We start from the raw sequence: 19340 nt of genomic DNA on the forward strand, positions 1-19340 counted from the left end.
ACCGTAGTTTGTGGCGGGGACTGAAGACAATGGCTTTGGGCTTCCCAATATTAAGTTGGAGGAAATTTCTGCTCATCCAGAACTGGATGTTGGACAAGCACTCTGACAATTTAGAAACATAGAAGATAGGAGCAGGAGTAGGCCATTCGGCCCTTCGAGCCCGCTCCGCCATTCAATGAGATCATGGCTGATCATCCAAATTCAGTACCCTGTCCCTGCCTTCTCCCCATATCCCTTGATCCCTTTAGCCTTAAGAAATATATCCAACTCTTTTTTGAATAGATTTAATGAACTGGCCTCCACCGCCCTCTGTAGCAGAGAATTCCACAGGTTCACCACTCTCTGGGTGAAGAAATTCCTCCTCATTTCAGTCCTAAATGGCTTACCCCTTATCCTTAGACTATGACTCCTGGTTCTGGACTCCCCGGCCATCATAAACATCCTTCCTGCATCTAGTCTGTCCAGGCCTGACAGAATTTTATAGGTTTCGATGAGATCCCCTCTCAATCTTCTAAACTCCAGTGAGTATAAGCCCAATCGACACAATCTCTCCTCATACGTCATTCCTGCCATCCCAGGTATCAGCCTGGTGAATCTTCTCTGCACTCCTTCCATGGCAAGAACGTCCTTCCTCAGATAAGGCGACCAAAACCGCACACAATACTCAAGGTGCGGTCTCACCAAGGCCCTGTACAACTGTAGCAATACATCCTTGTTCCTGTACTCGAACCCTCTTGCTACGAAGGCCAACATACCATTTGCCTTCTTAACCGCCTGCTGCACCTGCATGCTTACCTTCAGCGACTGGTGCACAAGAACACCCAGGTTTCTTTGCACTTTCCCTTCTCCCAATCTATTGCCATTCAAATAATAATCTGCCTTCCTGTTTTTGCCACCAAAGTGGATAACCTCACATTTATCCACATTATAGTGCATTTGCCATGTTTCTGCCCAATCACCCAATCTGTCCAAATCGTACTGGAGTTTCACGACATCCTCCTCACAGCTTACCCTCCCACCCAGCTTTGTGTCGTCTGCAAATTTGGAGATATTACATCCAATTCCCTCGTCCAGATCATTAATATATATTGTGAACAGCTGGGGTCCTAGGACCGATCCTTGCGGTACCCCACAAGTGGAGACAGTGGAGGGGTCGAGAGAGGTGGTAGTGAGGTAGAGCTGGGTATCATCGGCATACTTGTGGAAACTGATGCTGTGTTTTCGGATGATGTGGCCGAGGGGCAGCATGTAGATGAGAAATCTTCTTCTCTTCTCTTCTTAGGCAGTCTCTCGGAGCCGAGGATGACTTGCTTCCACATTAAAAATGAGTTTGAAGGTGACTGATGAGTCCAATGCGGGACCTACAGTCTCTTTCACAGGTGGGGCAGACGGTGGTTGAAGGGGCAGGTGGGTGGGGTGCTTGGGTTGACATGCACTCCTTGCGCTGCCTGCGCTTGGCTTCCACTTGTTCCCGGCGAAGAGACTCGAGGTGTTCGGCGCCTTCCCGGATGCTTCTCCTCCACTTTGTGCGGTCTTAGGCCAGGGATTCCCAGGTGCTGGTGGGGATGTTACACTTTTTCAAGGAGGCTTTGAGGGTGTCCTTGAAGCGTTTCCTCTGCCCACCTGGGGCTCTCTTGCCGTGCCGGAGCTCCGAGTAGAGCGCTTGTTTTGGGAGTCTCGTATCGGGCATGCGGACAATGTGACCCGTCCATCGGAGCTGATCGAGTGTAGTCAAAGCTTCGATGCTGGGGATGTTGGCCTGAGCGAGAACACTGACGTTGGTGCACCTATCCTGCCAATGGATTTGCAGGATCTTGCGGCGGCAGCGTTGCTGGTAACTCTCCAGTGCTTTGAGGTGCCTGCTGTACGTGGTCCATGTCTCTGAGGCATACAGCAGGGCGGGTATCACTGCTGCTCTGTAGACCATGAGCTTAGTGCCGGGTTTGAGGTCCTGGTCTTCAAGCACTCTCTTCCTCAGGCGACCAAAGGCTGCACTGGCACGCTGAAGGCGGTGTTGGACTTTGTCGTCGAAGATGAGAAATAGGAGTGGACCAAGGATAGATCCTCAGGGGACACCAGAGGTAACGGTGCAGGAGCGGGAAGAGAAAGCATTGCAGGTGATTCTCTGGCTACGACTGGATAGTAGGAATGGAACCAGGCGAGTGCAGTCCCACCCAGCTGGACGACGATGGACAGACGTTGGAGCAGAATTTTGTGGTCAACCATGTCGAAAGTTGCAGACAGGTCAAGAAGGACAAGGAGGGATAGCTTACCTTCGTCGCAGTCAACTAAGATTTGTGACTTTGGCAAGAGCCGATTCGATACTGTGGCGGGGCATAAACCTGATTGGAGGGGTTCAAACACGGAGTTCCGGGAAAGATGAGCACAGATTTGGGAGGTGACAACACATTCAAGGACTTTGGATAGGAAAGGGAGGTTGGAGATGGAGCAGTAGTTTGCAATGATGGAGGAGGTCAAGGGTTGTTTCTTTGAGGTGGGTGGGGTGGGGGGTGATGATGGCACATTTGAAGGAGAGGGGGACAGTACCTGAGGAGAGCGAACCGTTAAATGGCCGACCCCTTATCCTGAGACTATGCTCCCTAGTTCTAGACTCTCCAGCCAAGAGAGGCACAGAGGAAAAGCTGTAGAATTATTTAAGAGGGAGTCAAGCCTAGGACGGCGGCAGGAGAGTAGGAACGACGATGAGTACTGAAGAGTTGCGGTTTGTGAGGGTAGAGTACCCGAGGGTGGGGGAAAGAAAAAAGTGTAAAAATGGAGAAAAAAGGGGAAATAGAAATGATGGGCTCAGGTCCGGATTGGCAGCCAAAACACGCACGTGAATGGACACTGGGAAACTAAACTACAGAGGCGTGGTTACATGCTAGTTCAAGATAGCTCTGCTTTGAAAAGCACAGGGAGTGAAATGGAGACACCACGTGGGAAAAGCTAGGTTTAAAGTCAGAGGTCTGATAAAGTTGATGGTTCGGTGAAATCAGCGACGAATTGATGCCCAGGGGCCGAGACAGGTGAGTGAGACCCGGGGCCATTTGACGGGCAGAGCATTGAGGTTTGTATTTCCAATAATTGAAATATTTCCTGCGGCAATATTGAAACAGCTGTTGCTGGTGCCTAGACTTCCAAATGGAGATAAGTCAGTCACTGGTGCCTGTGCCTAGATCCCCCGGGAATCACTTATTCATCTAAAAAGTTGCAATAACAAAACTCCATTTTTCCAACTGTCAAACTGAGAATCAAGAATCGTTTTAGTGAAACAAGTTGATAGTTTCCTATTAATTTTAAAATTAATTATGAATTAATTTAAAAGATCAGTAAGTTGAATGATTGAAAATTAATTAATTCTCTAGCTGTCACTGCCGGTAGATCAAAAGCCGCAGTGAGAAATCGCCGTTCGAACAACCATTGCTCCAACTGCCGGTAAAATAAGGCTCTTGGGGAGGTTTGACAGTGTGGCAGCCTGAGGCTGTGGAGCACATCCTTAGTGACAGTCTCTATTGCCTGACCTTCACAAGAAGAAACCGATTTAATTTAATTTGAGATGCTGAGTCCGATTTCCTCCGGGTATGAATTAATATTTTTTCTGCCGTTGAAATCTAAGGTAACGTCAGGTTTTCCCCAATAATGGAAACAATTACTACAGCTGGTAATTTCCCCCCCCCCCCACACAGCTTTACATCAGATACATTGTGATAGACTTTCTCATTCCGTGATTCGATATTCCTCTCTCGGGAGCCGGGATTTGTAATTTAATTCGTCATTTCCTCGGACCACTGCCACATTTAAACCAGTCGTTACCACAGCCATTTGCAACAATGGCTACTAAACATGGAGTAGCAGGAGTAGGAGATGACAAAGTGAGATGCCTGGTGTTACAGGAGTTGAGGGTGTATTCAGATATGTAAAGCAAAGGAGGTGCGCAAGGCCATGGAGAGGTTTGAAAATAAGGACAAAAATTTTGAATTAATTATGCTGGGGCACAGGGAGCCAGTGAAACTCTGAGAGGAAGGTATAATATATGTACCTTTAAGGGGGGGAACTACTTTTTACAGCTCATGTATACTGTAGTACCAGCAGTGACCACACCTGTATATAACGTTGAGTAGTAATCTGTACAGTTCAGTTGCAGTCTGAGCCACGTTGAGTAAACACCGTTTGTACCGTTCTCCGCAGTCTGTGTCTGATTATACACGGACGTAACATTGGCGACGAGGAAGGTTCGAACCTACCTGCAACTCTGCATCACCTCCCGGGGATTCGCTCCTGGAGAACAGTGGAAGAAGGTCGAGTCCAGAAGCACGGGCGTCGACTACGGGCAACCGCCCAGTCATCCAGCGGAGATTTGAGCATCGCAGGGGAGGCTGTCGAGAGCCAGGCTTGGCTTTCCAGTCACGGTGGTCCAGCGAAACGGGCTGGCAACAGGTACTGCGCAGACCCTTCCCGGACAGCGGCGGGCTAGAGCCCGACCGAGCGGCACAGAAAAAGGCCGAGCAGCGTCGACGGGGGAGAGAATGAGGGCAGAGCGCACAGGGCGCAGCCGGTGTTCAGGACCGAGCGGCGTCAACGGGGGAGAGAGACGAGAGAGAGCAGAGCGCAGCCGCTGTTCAAGGGCCGAGCAGCGTCAATGGGGGAGAAAGGCGCACAGGAAAATGCAAGGTGCTGCCGTTGCCACGAGGACCACAGAGAGCGGCTTTGGCAGCAGCGCAGGAGCAGCGCGCAAAACCCACAGGGCATCGCCATTTGCCATGAGGACCGCCAAGAGCGGCGTTGGCAGCAGCGCGGGAGACGCCATTTTAAGCCGCAGCGGGGAAGAAAGGAAAGCGCGGGAGACGCCATTTTAAGCCAGTCTAACCACACCCAAAAATGCCGAAGAGTGGCAGTATCACAGCGTTCGACAATGAAGTCGAAAATTGGACGACATATATCGAACGCATAGAAGTATACTGCAAGGCGAATGAAGTGCCAGATGACAAGAAAGCACTGGTATTGTTGAATTCAATGGATGTAAAAACGTATGGCCTACTACGAAACCTAGTAACCCCAGCGAAGCCAGTAGAAAAGGATTTTGAAAACATAGTGTCAATTCTACAGGACCACTTAAACCCCACACCACTGCTGATAGCAGAAAGATTTAAGTTTCACAAAAGGAACCAGCATAAAGATGAAAGTAACGCTGAGCATTTAACGGAACTGCGCAAGCTATCGAAACACTGCCAGTTTGGAACGGGACTAGCAGATACTTTAAGGGACAAGTTTGTGTGTGGGCTTCAAAGTGAAGGAACCCAGAAACGGCTTCTATCAGAAAAGGATCTTATGCTGGACAAGGCATTCAGCATTGCAGTATCACACGAAGCAGCAGCACGGGGCGCTGCAGAGATTCAACGGAGACTGCAAGAATATGGCACAAACGAAATGTCATATGGAACAGTGAAGTGCTACCGCTGCGGCAGAACAACACATGACCATAATCATTGCTGGTTCAAAGACAAAGTGTGCAGACAGTGTGGAAAAGTAGGACACATAGCACGAGTCTGCAGGTCGGGAAAGAAAACCAGCAATAAGAAACCGACCAAAGGAAAGTACAAGAAGGTACATAAGATAACGGAGAATAGTTCAGATGAACAAAAGAGTGATAACGACTCCGAAAGCAGGGAACTGAGTTGTCTGAAACTACATAATGTGATCACAACAGAGGATCACCAAACCATTTGGGTCACTCTCAAGATAGCAGGAGTCCAGGTAAAGATGGAATTGGACACAGGATCAGCCCTAACAGTCATAAACCGACGGGACTACGAGCGGCTATTCTCATACATACCCTTGAGAGACACAAAAATTATTTTGAAGACGTACACGGGGCAAAAAGTCTACCCCAAAGGAAAAATAAGGGTGAACGTTATATATAACGGTAAGGAAACACCAAAACTAGACCTGTATGTATTGCAAGATGGAGGACCAGCATTACTGGGACATGAATGGATCCGGAAAATACAACTGGATTGGCATTCCATACAGGCACTGACTGTGGCTGACAAAAAGGATGACGACGTCACACCTGGGCGACTCAAAGATCCTAACTGACGCAAAAGAAGTGTTCCAGCAAGGACTCGGAACACTAAAAGGCATGACAGCGACAATTAAAATTGAAGAAAACCCAAGTCCAAAATTTTTAAGGCCAGACAGGTACCTTATGCGATCCGCCCAGCCGTCGAAGCAGAGCTGGAGAGTCTGGAACATTCAGGTGTACTGTCCAAGGTAGACTGGAGTGAGTGGGCTACACCCATTGTCCCTGTGATGAAAAAGTCGTTGAGCAGCACGCCTGGGGAACCAAGGAAGGTTCGCATCTGTGGGGACTTTAAGGTAACAGTGAACCCGATCCTTCACACCGTACAATATCCACTTCCGCGGATTGAAGATATTTTCGCCTCGCTATCTGGAGGGAAATGCTTCACTAAGATTGATCTGGCCCAGGCGTATCTGCAAATGGAGGTAGAAGAAGCATCAAAAAAATACCTCACAATCAACACCCATAAAGGTCTCTACCAATACAACTGGCTGGTATTCGGGGTAGCATCAGCTCCGGCTATTTGGCAGAGGGCAATGGAACAAGTCCTGCAAGGGATCCCAGGGACCCAGTGTTATTTGGATGACATCCTGGTCACGGGCGAAAATGACAGTGATCACCTTGCCAACCTGGAGCAGGTGCTCACTAGATTGCAGGAATATGGGCTCCGAGCTAACCGCCCCAAGTGTGAGTTTTTTAGAAAACAGATCTCGTATTGTGGCCACGTTATCGATAAAGAGGGGTTACATAAGTCCCCAGAGAAGATTGAGGCAGTAGTCAAGGCTCCAGCACCGGAAAATGTGTCAAAACTGAGGTCGTTCCTCGGGCTGGTAAACTACTACCATAAGTTCTTGCCAAATTTGTCCACAATACTACACCCACTGAACACCCTACTGCAAACTGGGGTGCCATGGAAGTGGAGTGACGAATGTAGACGAGCTTTCCAGAAGAGTAAAACACTAATCACATCGAAAGAGGTATTGGCCCATTACAACCCAGCATTACCAATTTGGTTGGCATGTGATGCGTCACCCTACGGCCTTTGCGTCACGATCACTAACCTCAGCTGAGCGTAACTACGCCCACATTGACAGGGAGGCCCTCAGCCTAGTGTGGGGAGTGAAAAAGTTCAATCACTATCTGCACGGGCAGAAATTCACCTTGCTGACTGATCACCAGCCTCTTGTCTCCATTTTTAATCCAAAGAAGGGCGTTCCGTTGATGACTGCGCAACGACTACAAAGATGGTCACTTTTTCTAGGGGCGCACCACTATGAGATTGAATATAAGGGCACGAAACAGCATGGAAATGCTGATGGGCTATCACGCCTGCCACTGCCTACTGCGGAGGAAGCACCAGCAGTGGATCCTGTCGAAATATTCCATTCGACTATAGTTGAATACCTACCGGTAACTAACGCTTGTATCGAAAAGGAAACCCGAAATGACCCGACACTGTCTCGGGCATATGATTTGACGGTGAAGGGATGGCAGCACATGGCGACTCACTGTTGCCAACATTCTCGACAAGGAGAGAACAGCTGTCAGTGTGCCGGGGGACCTTGATGTGTGAATCCTGAGTGATAATTCCACCCAAATTAAGGGATAGAATGCTCAATGAGCTTCATGAGGGTCATCTGGGAGGGGTAAAAATGAAAAGCCTAGCCAGGGCTTATGTGTGGTGGCTGGGAATCGATAAACAAATCGAGGACCTGACCAAGAGCTGCTCAGGATGCCAGAAAGTCCAAAATACACCACCACAGGCCCCTCTACACCCATGGGAGTGGCCCTCATCTCCATGGCAACGGGTGCATATTGATTTTGCTGGTCCATTCATAAACTCAATGTTTTTAATAGCCGTGGATGCGCACTCGAAATGGCCGGAGGTCATCAAAATGTCCTCCACCACCACGGAGAAAACTATTGCAGTCCTACGGACCATTTTTGCCAGGAATGGCTTGCCAGAACAGATTTGCTCCGACAACAGACCACAGTTTGTGTCCGAAGAGTTCCGGAGGTTCTTGAAAAAGAATGGGGTACGGCATTACACATCCGCCCCGTATCATCCAGCCACAAATGGATTGGCTGAGAGGTTCTTACAAACCTTTAAGAAGGCAATAAAGGCTATGTACAATGACAACATTCCGCTGCAGCACAAGGTGGACAATTTCCTGTTCGCCTACCGGAATGCGACACATGCAGTCACCAACCAGGCCCCAGCCATGATGTGCTTTAACCGAAGGTTAAGATCTCGCCTGGATTTGCTCAGACCAAACGTACGAAGAGATGTTGAGAGTAAGCAATTCCAGCACATCCATGAGAAGCCAACAAGGAGCTTCAATGTAGGGCAACCAGTCTTGGCCCACGACTACCGAACAGAAAAATGGCAGCCAGGAACGATATGCACACGGCAGGGCCCACTAATGTACACAGTGAACGTTGGGGAGAGCATCGTGAGATGCCATGCTGACCAGATCCTAGAGTCACAGGAACAAGTCAACCCCATGCCTCGCCCATACGTACCTGGTGATGAACCCGACGTACAGGTAGCATCTACCCCAGAAACAGTAGCATCAGAAGCTGATGAACCAACCGACGACAGGGGGCCAGAATCGCCTCCGCACCAAGAGCAAGACACTCGGGAAAGGCGCTATCCAGAAAGGATCAGGAAGCCTCCCCAAAGACTGAATTTATGAATAGACTATTGTCAGCTAATGTTGCATGTTAAAAGTGTTAATTGTAATTGTAGTGTATGTACCTTTAAGAGAACAACTGGTCTCAGCCTGCAGTACCGGCAGTGACCACCCCTGTATAAAAGGCGCTAGTAAGCCTCTGTAGTTTCAGTTTCCCGATTGACTCCTTTCAGTAAAGACTTGTTTTGTTCAACTCCTGCTGTCCGTGTCTCAATCATACACGGACATAATACTGGCGACGAGCAGATACGAACTTACCTGCAGTCTGCACCACCTCCTGGGATCCATCCCTGCAGCGAAGTGAGCAGAGGTCGAGGCCAGAAGGAAGATAGAAGCAGTAGAAATGGGCGTCGACCATGGGCATCCGCCCCTGTGTTAGCGGAGTTGAAGATTGCTGGAGAAGCTGTCGAAAGCGGGGCCTGGTTCCTGTCGACAGTGCTTCAGCTAATCGGGCTGGTGGCAGGTAGTACACTGATCCTTCCTGGGCTGCGGCGGTCGTGAACTCGAGCGGGTGGCTTGCAACGGGGCCGAGCAGCATTGTTGGGAAGAGGAGAGAGAGAGGGTGGAGCACACAGGGCGCGGCCGGTGCTACGAAGCCGGGCTGCGTATAGACCCGAGAAGAGGGAGGCAAGAGTCCCACAGGGTTGTTCCACGACGGGAAAATAATAAAAAAAGAAATATTAAACGCGCAGGAAACCGCGAGGAGCTGCAGGTTGCAACAGAAACTGCGGAAAGCAACGCTAGCAACAGCGGGGAAGAAGGCAAAGCACGGGAGGTGCCATTTTGTTAAATCGGGGAAGAAGGCAAAGCACGGGAGGCACCATTTTAGATTTTCAAGATGCCGAAGACTGGCTGTATCACTGCCTTTGATAATACAATAGAGGACTGGACCACGTATGTGGAAAGAGTCGAGGTATATTGCGAGGCAAACGAAATAGCCGATGAGAAAAAGGCATTGGTATTGCTAAACTTAATGTGCGCTAGAACGTACGGCCTATTGCGGGACCTGATTACTCCAGCCAAACCGAAGGCGAAGAGTTTTAACGAAATTGTTCCTGTCCTATAGGAACACCTAAACCCTGCACCGCTGTTGATAGCCGAAAGATTTAAATTCCACAGGAGAACTCAGCATAAAGATGAGAGCAATGCTGAGTACCTTACGGAACTACGCAAGCTATCAAAGCACTGCCAGTTCGGAGCAGGGCTGGCAGATACACTACGGGACAAATTTGTCTGTGGACTCCTGAGTGAAGGAACACAGAAGAAGTTACTCTCAGAGAAAGAGCTGACGCTAGATAAGGCGTTCAGCATGGCAGTATCGTACAAAGCAGCAGCCAGGGGAGCTGCGGAAATTCAACAAAAGCCACAGGAATACGGCACCCACGAAATGACACAGGGATTTGCAAAATGTTATCGCTGCGGCAGAACTAACCATGACCAGAAGGACTGCTGGTCCAAGGACAAAATATGCAGGCAATGCGGAAAGATGGGACACATTGCACGAGTTTGCAGGTCTGGGAAGAAGACCAGCGACAACAAAAATGCTACTAAGGAACCGTACAGGAAAGTACAAAAGATGACGGACAGTAGTTCCAAAGACCAGATGAGCGATAGTGAATCCGGGAACAGGAGACTAAGCTGTCTCAAACTTGACAATGTAATCGCAAAAGAGGATCACCGAACCATTTGGGTCACCCTCAGGATAGCAGGGTCCCAAGTTAAAATGGAATTGGATACAGGATCAGTGCTAACCATCATGAATCGACGAGACTACGAGCGGCTATTCTCACACATACCCTTGAGAGAGACATCCATCGCCTTGACGACGTATACGGGGCAAAAAGTATACCCCAGAGGAAAAATAAGGGTGCCTGTCGAATACAACGGCAAGAAAATACGGAAATTGTATCTCTACATACTGCAAAATGGTGGACCACCGTTATTGGGACGTGAATGGATCAGGAAGATAAGCTTAGATTGGCACTCCATTCATGCAATGACGGTGGACGGTAAAAAAGATGAAGACGTCACTCCTGGATGATTGTCAACAATCTTAGCTAACGCCAAAGAGGTATTTCAACAAGAACTGGGCACTCTTAAAGGCGTAACCACCTCGATAAAAATAGAAGAGAATGCAATTCCCAAGTTTTTCAAAGCAAGACCGGTACCATATGCAATTCGCCCAGCCGTCGAGGCAGAACTGGAGAATCTGGAGAAGGCAGGCATGTTGTCTAAGGTCGACTGGAGCGAGTGGGCGACACCCATCGTCCCTGTCATGAAGAAAACGTTAAGCAATAAGTCTGAGGAGCCAAGGAAGGTTCGCATCTGTGGGGATTTCAAGGTGACGGTGACCCCAGTCCTTCACACAGTACAATATCCTCTTCCAAGGATAGAATACATCTTCGCCTCACTGTCTGGAGGGAAGCGTTTTACAAAAATTGACCTAGCACAAGCATATTTGCAGATGGAGGTTGAAGAATCCTCTAGGAAGTATCTCATGATAAACACTCACAAAGGTCTTTACCAGTATCATCGATTGGTATTCGGAGTAGCATCGGCTCCGGCGATATGGCAAAGAGCGATGGAACAAGTCCTGCAAGGGATTCCGGGGACTCAGTGTTACTTGGACGACATCCTTGTGACAGGTGAAGATGACAGTGAACACCTTAACAACCTAGAACAGGTGCTCACTAGACTACGGGAACATGGGCTACGAGCCAACCGCCCCAAGTGCGAGTTTTTTAAGAACCAGATATCGTATTGTGGCCACGTGATTGATGAAGAGGGGTTACATAAGTCCCCTGACAAAATTGAAGCAGTTGTTAAGGCCCCAGCGCCTGAAAATGTGTCGCAACTGAGGTCATTCCTCGGATTGGTGAATTACTACCATAAGTTTTTGCCGAATTTGTCGACAATCCTGCAACCACTGAATGCCCTGCTACGAACGGGAGTAGCATGGAAATGGAGCAATGACTGTAAGCGGGCCTTTCAGAAGAGTAAGGACTTAATCACTTCAAGAGAAGTATTGGCTCACTACAACCCAGCACTGCCGATCAGACTGGCGTGTGATGCGTCTCCCTACGGCATTGGGGCGGTACTGTCGCACAAATTCCTTGATGGTTTAGAGAGGCCGATAGCTTTTGCGTCACGCTCGTTAACTTCTGCCGAGCGTAACTACACCCAGATTGACAGAGAGGCCCTCAGCCTAGTGTGGGGGGTGAAGAAGTTCAATCACTACCTGCACGGTCAAAAATTTACTCTACTAACCGATCATCAACCTCTTGTCTCCATTTTCAACCCTCAGAAGGGCGTACCGATAATGACAGCGCAACGGCTGCAGAGGTGGTCCCTTTTCCTAGGGGCACACCAATATGACATCGAGTACAAAGGAACTAAACAGCATAGGAATGCTGATGGATTGTCACGCCTACCATTGCCGATGGTGGAAGAAGAAGACCTTGCAGTGGATCCAATGGAGTTATTCCACTCGACCATAGTCGAATGTCTCCCTGTGATGAATGCAAACATAGAAAAGGAAACACGGAATGACCCGACACTACCACGGGTCTATGATTTAACGGTGAAGGGATGGCCAGCACATGGCGAACCACTGCTGCCAGCATTCTCGCCGAGAAGAAAACAGCTGTCAGTGTGCAGAGGAACCTTGATGTGTGGATCCAGAGTAGTAATTCCACCTAAGTTGACGGATAGAGTGCTCAATGAGCTTCATGAGGGTCATCTGGGTGGGGTAAAAATGAAGAACTTAGCCAGAGCGTTTGTGTGGTGGCCGGGAATCGATAGAGAAATCGAAGAGATGACCAAGAGCTGTGCAGGATGCCAGATGGTCCAAAACGCCCCACCACAAGCTTCTCTACATCCATGGGAGTGGCCCTCATCTCCATGGCAAAGGGTGCACATTGATTTTGCTGGTCCCTTCATGGACTCGATGTTTTTAATTGCGCTGGATGCACATTCAAAGTGGCCAGAGGTAATAAAAATGTCCTCAACCACCATGGAAAAAACTATCACAGTTTTACGAACCATATTCACCAGGAATGGGCTGCCTGAACAGATTTGCTCTGACAATGGACCACAGTTTGTGTCTGAAGAGTTCCGGAGGTTCTTAAAGAACAATGGTGTTAAGCATTACACATCTGCCCCATATCATCCAGCCACTAATGGCTTGGCCGAGAGGTTTGTTCAAACATTCAAGAAGGCTATCAAGGTTAGGTTGATTTGGCTATGATAAAAAAATTGACCCTTAGTGTTAGGGGATTAAACACGTGGGGTTACGGGGATAGGGTGGGATATGTGTCGGTGCAGGCTTGATGGGCCAAAATGGCCTCTATCTGCACTGTAGATTCTGTGATACTGTGTGTGAAGGCAATGTGTAATGAAGATATACCCCTACAGCACAAGGTGGACAACTTCTTGTTTGCCTACCGGAATGCGACACATGCGGTTACCAACCAAACTCCAGCCATGATGTTCTTCCATCGAGGACTACGATGCCGCTTGGATTTGGTTAAGCCAAACGTCCGAAGAGATGTGGAGAACAGGCAGTTTCAGAATTTGAATGAAAGGCCGACCAGGAGTTTTAAGATAGGTCAACCAGTTTTGGCCCGGGACTACCGCACTGAGAAATGGCAGCCAGGAACGATTTGTACACGGCAAGGACCTCTCATGTATACTGTGGATGTTGGAGAGAGCATTGTAAGACGCCATGCTGACCAGATTCTAGAGTCACTGGAAAACGTCAACTCCACACCACGATCTGATACACCTGGTAATGAAATCGACGTACCAATTGCAGCTACCGCAGAATCGGTGATATTGGAAGCAGATGAACCAAACAACGACATTGATCCCGACTCAACCTTGCCAGACGAACCTGATACCCCAAAGAGGCATTATCCAGACAGAATCAGGAAGCCTCCTCAAAGACTGAACTTATAATTGCTTAAACTTAACCAATGTATCTAGCAACCGTAATTGTGATTGTAATTAGTTATCATTTAGTTGTTAAATGAATGTTATGTACTGTTTATCTAAAAGGGGAGGAATTGTTGTGTATGTACCTTTAAGAGAATAACTGGTCTCAGACTGCAGTACCGGCAGTGACCACCCCTGTATAAAAGGCGCTAGTAAGCCTCTGTAGTTTCAGTTTCCCGATTGACTCCTTTCAGTAAAGACTTGTTTTGTTCAACTCCTGCTGTCCGTGTCTCAATCATACACGGACATAATAGTAATTAGTTTGATATTTAATTGTTAAATGAGTGTTATGGCTCTGTTAATCTAAAAGGGGAGGAATTGTAATGTATGTACCTTTTAAGGGGGGGAACTACTTTTTACAGCTCATGTATACTGTAGTACCGGCAGTGACCACACCTGTATATAATGTTGAGTAGTAATCTGTACAGTTCAGTTGCAGTCTGAGCCACGTTGAGTAAACACCGTTTGTACCATTCTCCGCAGTCTGTGTCTGATTATACACAGACGTAACAGAAGTGGGTAAAGGAAGTGTGGACCATCGCTGGTTCCAGTGAGTCCTCATCTTCAGGGTGTGAACAATAAAGGATACATTTGACTGAGCAAATGAGCCAAGATACAATCTAGTCAGTGGTTTACCTAATGTCTTAAAACACAAAAAGTTGCTTCAATTTAGAGAGATTTAGGGGGAAAAATCCAGTTGATTAGCACCCTAATAGGGCGCTAACGGAGCGCAAAGCAACTAGTGCCCAGGTGCGGCGATGTTTGCGCCGCTCACAAAATTGACCAGATATTTTGCGGCAGCGCTAATCACTACCGCCACGATCTCCTGCGCCCGCAGATCGAGACGTCAGTCGAGCGTGCAAAGCCCCAGACCAAATATTGAGTGGCGCCCCCTGCTTTTCCGCCTGTCGCTAGCAACGACAGGTAGAGGGGAACATTTTGCAGTTGGGAAGGGACTGGGGGAGCGCTATTTAAAGGCGGCCGCTTCCTGCCTTTTTTTGTCGGCGACATTTTTGCACCACGTATTCTGAGAGAGAGAGAGACTTCTGAAGAGATTCAACGCTGTGTAAAGGAGTTTTGGGTACTGAGCAGCACTTTGCAGGTTCATTTTGATTTGACCTTTCTTGCATCAATTTAGAAGAGACTATGGGGGCTGCACTCTGAGCTCTTTCCCTGGGCCTCTCCATTGTTCTTTCCAGCAGAATTGATGTACAGGTCTCTCCAGGCCGAGATTCAAGGCTGCAATGAGCAAGGTGTGGATGGAGAGCAAGATCGACCCGCCCCTTTAAGAACTGGCCGGCGCCAGTGTGTCTGTGTTTCATTGCTAACTGACATCACATGAGCTTCGCCAGCGCTCTGAGGTAGCGCCTCGCTCCTCGGCCTTTGCACCTTAAGACAAGTGTGTAGCGCCTGAGTTAGTGCTCAATTCACCTCCAGGGGCGATAGAAGCCAAGTTTGCAGTTGGAGGTGATAATTAGCACCAGGCGCTAAACTTTGCGCCCGGCTGATAATTGCGCCCCAAACGGGGCGATACCGAATTTCTCCCCCTTAAAGTATTATCTACTTAGCTAATTAGAGTGCAATAAATACCTTTTGCCCTCAAAGTCATGAGGAGAGGTTAGAAATTGGGACTGACTTTTGACTTGGATGAAATGGAGATATTACCTTATGTAAGAATCTTGGATGGGTCTGCAGGATCACACAATCTGAATGCCAGACAAAATAGAGTTGATTCTTCACCAAAGCCTGACACCATAGCTATTAGGAGTGCAGCATTGCAGGTGAGAAATTTTAACTCGCGTGTCCAAAGATTTGAAAGTGGAAGATATTAAACTGGTTAAAAAGAAAGCTATGTTCCCATTTGGGTTTAGCTGTGAGCAATTTGAATGTACTCGCTCCATACCTTACAAAAAGTGGGAAATTAAAAGATGTTCTACCAATGAACAGGAGGGTCATGGAGGGCTCATACTGTTACCATATGCACCTGTGACAAGCTTGGTTTCAGCTGAAGATCAACTAATGATCCAAGGCAAGCCAGAATTGGAATTGCACTTTAGGAGAGAAGGTCTAGTTCATTAGTGCAGCATTGTACAAACATTTATGGCACTTAAAGTTGTGAGGGTATATTTTCCTCTTTGTTGGGGAACACTTAGTTCCCAGGGACAAAAATGAATAAATGCTGCCCTGGGATTTTCCAGGGCTCTCAAAATAGAGGCAATACTGGGTCTGTGCCTCCAGAAGAAGAGAAGTTGATGATTACCAAGTGATATGAAGAGATCTAACAGGGCAGCGCTAAACTCAACCAACAGTGCCCAGAACCAAAGCATCTCAGACAATCTTTGCCGATTCAGCTGCAAGATCAATTATTTGCCCTTTGCCTCCTTCCTCCACCCCCCAGATGGATCTCTAGTGGGTATGGAATCACTGCTGGGAGTGGGTAACCAAAGGGAAGATCCTGTGGTCCAGGGCCCAGCTGGGAGTGATGGATTCCCGGGTTGTACAGTTGCTTTGAGCTCCAGTTGGTGTTGTTCACATTGTAATCTGTAAACATCTCCCTTGCACACCACAGCAGGGATATCCTTGAGGTGCCATTGTTGTTTTGAAAATTTCCAACAGCTCTCCTACTTCAATGCTGAATAGTTCCTTACCATCAAAGGGAAAGTCTAATAGTTGCTGTTTGAGTTCCTGTTGGTCTCATTCATGCTAAAAGCACCAAAACAAAGCCCATTGCTGTACCAATGTCTAAAGAATGTTGCATTAACATACAGTTGAGGTAAAAAAGGCAGTCTTGCTGCATATGGACTGACAATGCAAAACATGGCAGCACGGTGGCATAGTGGTTAGCACTGTTGCCTCACAGCGCCAGAGACCCGGGTTCGAATCTGACCTCGGGCGACTGTCTGTGTGGAGTTTGCACATTCTCCCCGTGTTTGCGTGGGTTTTCTCCGGGTGCTCCGGTTTCCTCCCACAGTCCAAAGATGTGCGGGTTAGGTTGATTGGCTATGATAAATTGACCCTTAGTGTTAGGGGGATTAAATACATGGGGTTACAGGGATAGGGTGGGATATGTGTTGGTGTGGGGGTTACGGGGATCGGGTGGGATATGTGTCGGTGCAGGCTCGATGGGCCGAAATGGCCTCTATCTGCACTGTGGGGTTTCTGTGATTCTGTGATATGTCGATTAATGTTATCTCAGTACCAGACCTGCAGTTGTTGCCATGTGAAGCAAATGTGTTTCTGCAACAGTATAGGCCTATAAAGACAGTGTTGCTGCAGTTATAAAGACACTGGGCAGCAGTGACTTCACTTCACTTACGTAATATATAACGCCCTGTCATCCTATCATATGACGCATAGTTGCAAGGTTTGAACGACACCAGTTAATCAGTTAACACCTGACCGGCTCTGCAAAGATGTAAACAGTGTATTTACCAATTAGAGACCAGTGGATACCTGGATGATGTCCCATCACAAGATTCAGTTGATATTGCATGTCTCAATTACATTAGGAAACAGTGGCAGCTTGGGAATGGCTTGTGAAAGCCGAAGGCTGTGAGAAGCTCTTGAATGCTGAAAGGTTCAGTTGCTTTGTTATTCTAGTCACAGCTGAGTTCCTGTTTTCAGAGCATCCACTAGGTGTAGTTGTAGAGCTTTCTGACCTGTTCCACTGATTCGTAAGGCCACCACCATGAAAGTCTTTTAAAGAACATGAACATTTTCAAAAATTAAGATTGCTGTGCAGGAATCCTTTGAATATTTAATGAAACTATATTTTGGTTTAAATTATTTTCAGTTCCATTTTATAACACACAAAATGAAGCACTACTCCTCAATGATTGTGTTTCTGTCACTGTGTTTCGTCTGCATTAGGTGGGGAGTGAAGACTGGAAAATTGCAAATTAATTGTTCATGATATGAGGGATGTTATGCCAAATATCAAATACATTAACAAAAGAGTAAGGATCGCATGCAAGGCACAAAATAATGCGTTAAAACAAAAACAATTAAACATAGTCAGGAATGCGCTGGATTTGAAATGTACCTATTATTTGATGCAGAAATGATATACTTCCCCGATTCACCAGCCTCCCCAATGGTAGCCTGTATTCCACAGTCTTCCAAACATCTTCCAAGGTTCTGCCCAACAGGAGCATTTGCCTGCACCCAGACAAGGCTAGCCTTTGCATTTTATGGGTTTCTTTTTCTAGTCAATATTATGCCGTCCCCTTCTTTCCTGAAGGCACTAAATCATGGTGGGGTATGATTCCACAGGTAACAGTCACCTCGCCGTTATCCACATGTGAGATTTGCTATCTCTCCGCGGCGGGGGCAACACAGCCGAGCCTGATCCTGTCCTCACATGACGTCCATGCAGGCACGCTTCCAGGGGTTACTGGATAGTAATTAGGAATGGAAACCTGTCTCTTTTCTTCCCTCTCTAACTCAAGGCCAATTGTAGCAACCTTGCTGCAGAAAGCAATCGGCTGGCTTGGCACATACCGAGGATTGAACTGACTGCCTTGTTGGCTCTCCGTGGCTCAACAACACCATTTCTGAGCCAATGAAGGAATTGTGTGTTTGCTACACTGCGATTGTTTGTCTGCTTCGCTAACCTTGGCAACCATGATTATTATTCACATGGCAAGTATCAGCAGGCACCAAAGGTCAGTACCAAGGTCAGAAATGAAGATAAATGTGTCAAAGCGGAGCAGCGAGAGAAATGGCAGCAATAAGGTGGGGAGGGAAAAGAAGAAAATAGCAGGAAAAGAAAATGAGCAGGAGCAGAAAAAACATTTCTGCAGTAATGGTCAAAAAAAAATCAAAAGCCACAAGAGAGAGAAAATCCAACATTAGGAGAGTAAAAGAGATGAAACCAATGTTGAAAAATACTGTGCATTTTTGCAATATTTCCTTGAAGGGTTTCATGTGAACACTGATCTTGGACCTTAATCGTTAATTGCCTTTTCCCCATACATTCTTGGCTGTGTGCCAAATGTACAAGAACATGATCCCAAAATAAGAAAAAAAAGCAAACGAGTTTTATCTGGTGGGGAAAACGTCTCTTCCTGACCAGGGGAACACTGATGGGGTAACAGCATGTTATAATAAGCCTTGTTCAAGAGTTCGTAATAACATGGTTAGGTGTCTGTCAGTAGGCACATATAACATATAGGTGTTGACTTGTTCTTATTTATAAAGCAATATTTAAATGGCTCGTTAGAAAATCTCTAAATTTATGTTGGTTTTAGAGCTGATCAGGTTCTAGTGAATTTGCATTTTTTATTTAGAATTTTGTTTTTCACGTGTATATTTTGCTCCTTGCCTTCAAGAAAACATGAGGCCTGGACACGACCGTGTGAAATCAAGTGAATCTGGCATGCTTAAAAGTGCTGCTGAAAACAGGAAATGTCCACGGGGAATACAACGCCTGGAAGACCGAGAGAGACAGATGGTTAGTACTGTTTGTAAGAGACTGAATTGACCAGAGGGATTGCTACTCATGAGGCTTAATAACGGACAGGCTTTCCCCAATTGTTTTAATTTGAAAAGGATGGTTTAAGCAGCGCTGACATACT

This window comes from Somniosus microcephalus, chromosome 11, assembly GCF_052327205.1.
Source record: "Somniosus microcephalus isolate GS21.2 chromosome 11, FLI_Smic_1.0, whole genome shotgun sequence".
Classification (NCBI taxonomy): Eukaryota; Metazoa; Chordata; class Chondrichthyes; order Squaliformes; family Somniosidae; genus Somniosus; species Somniosus microcephalus.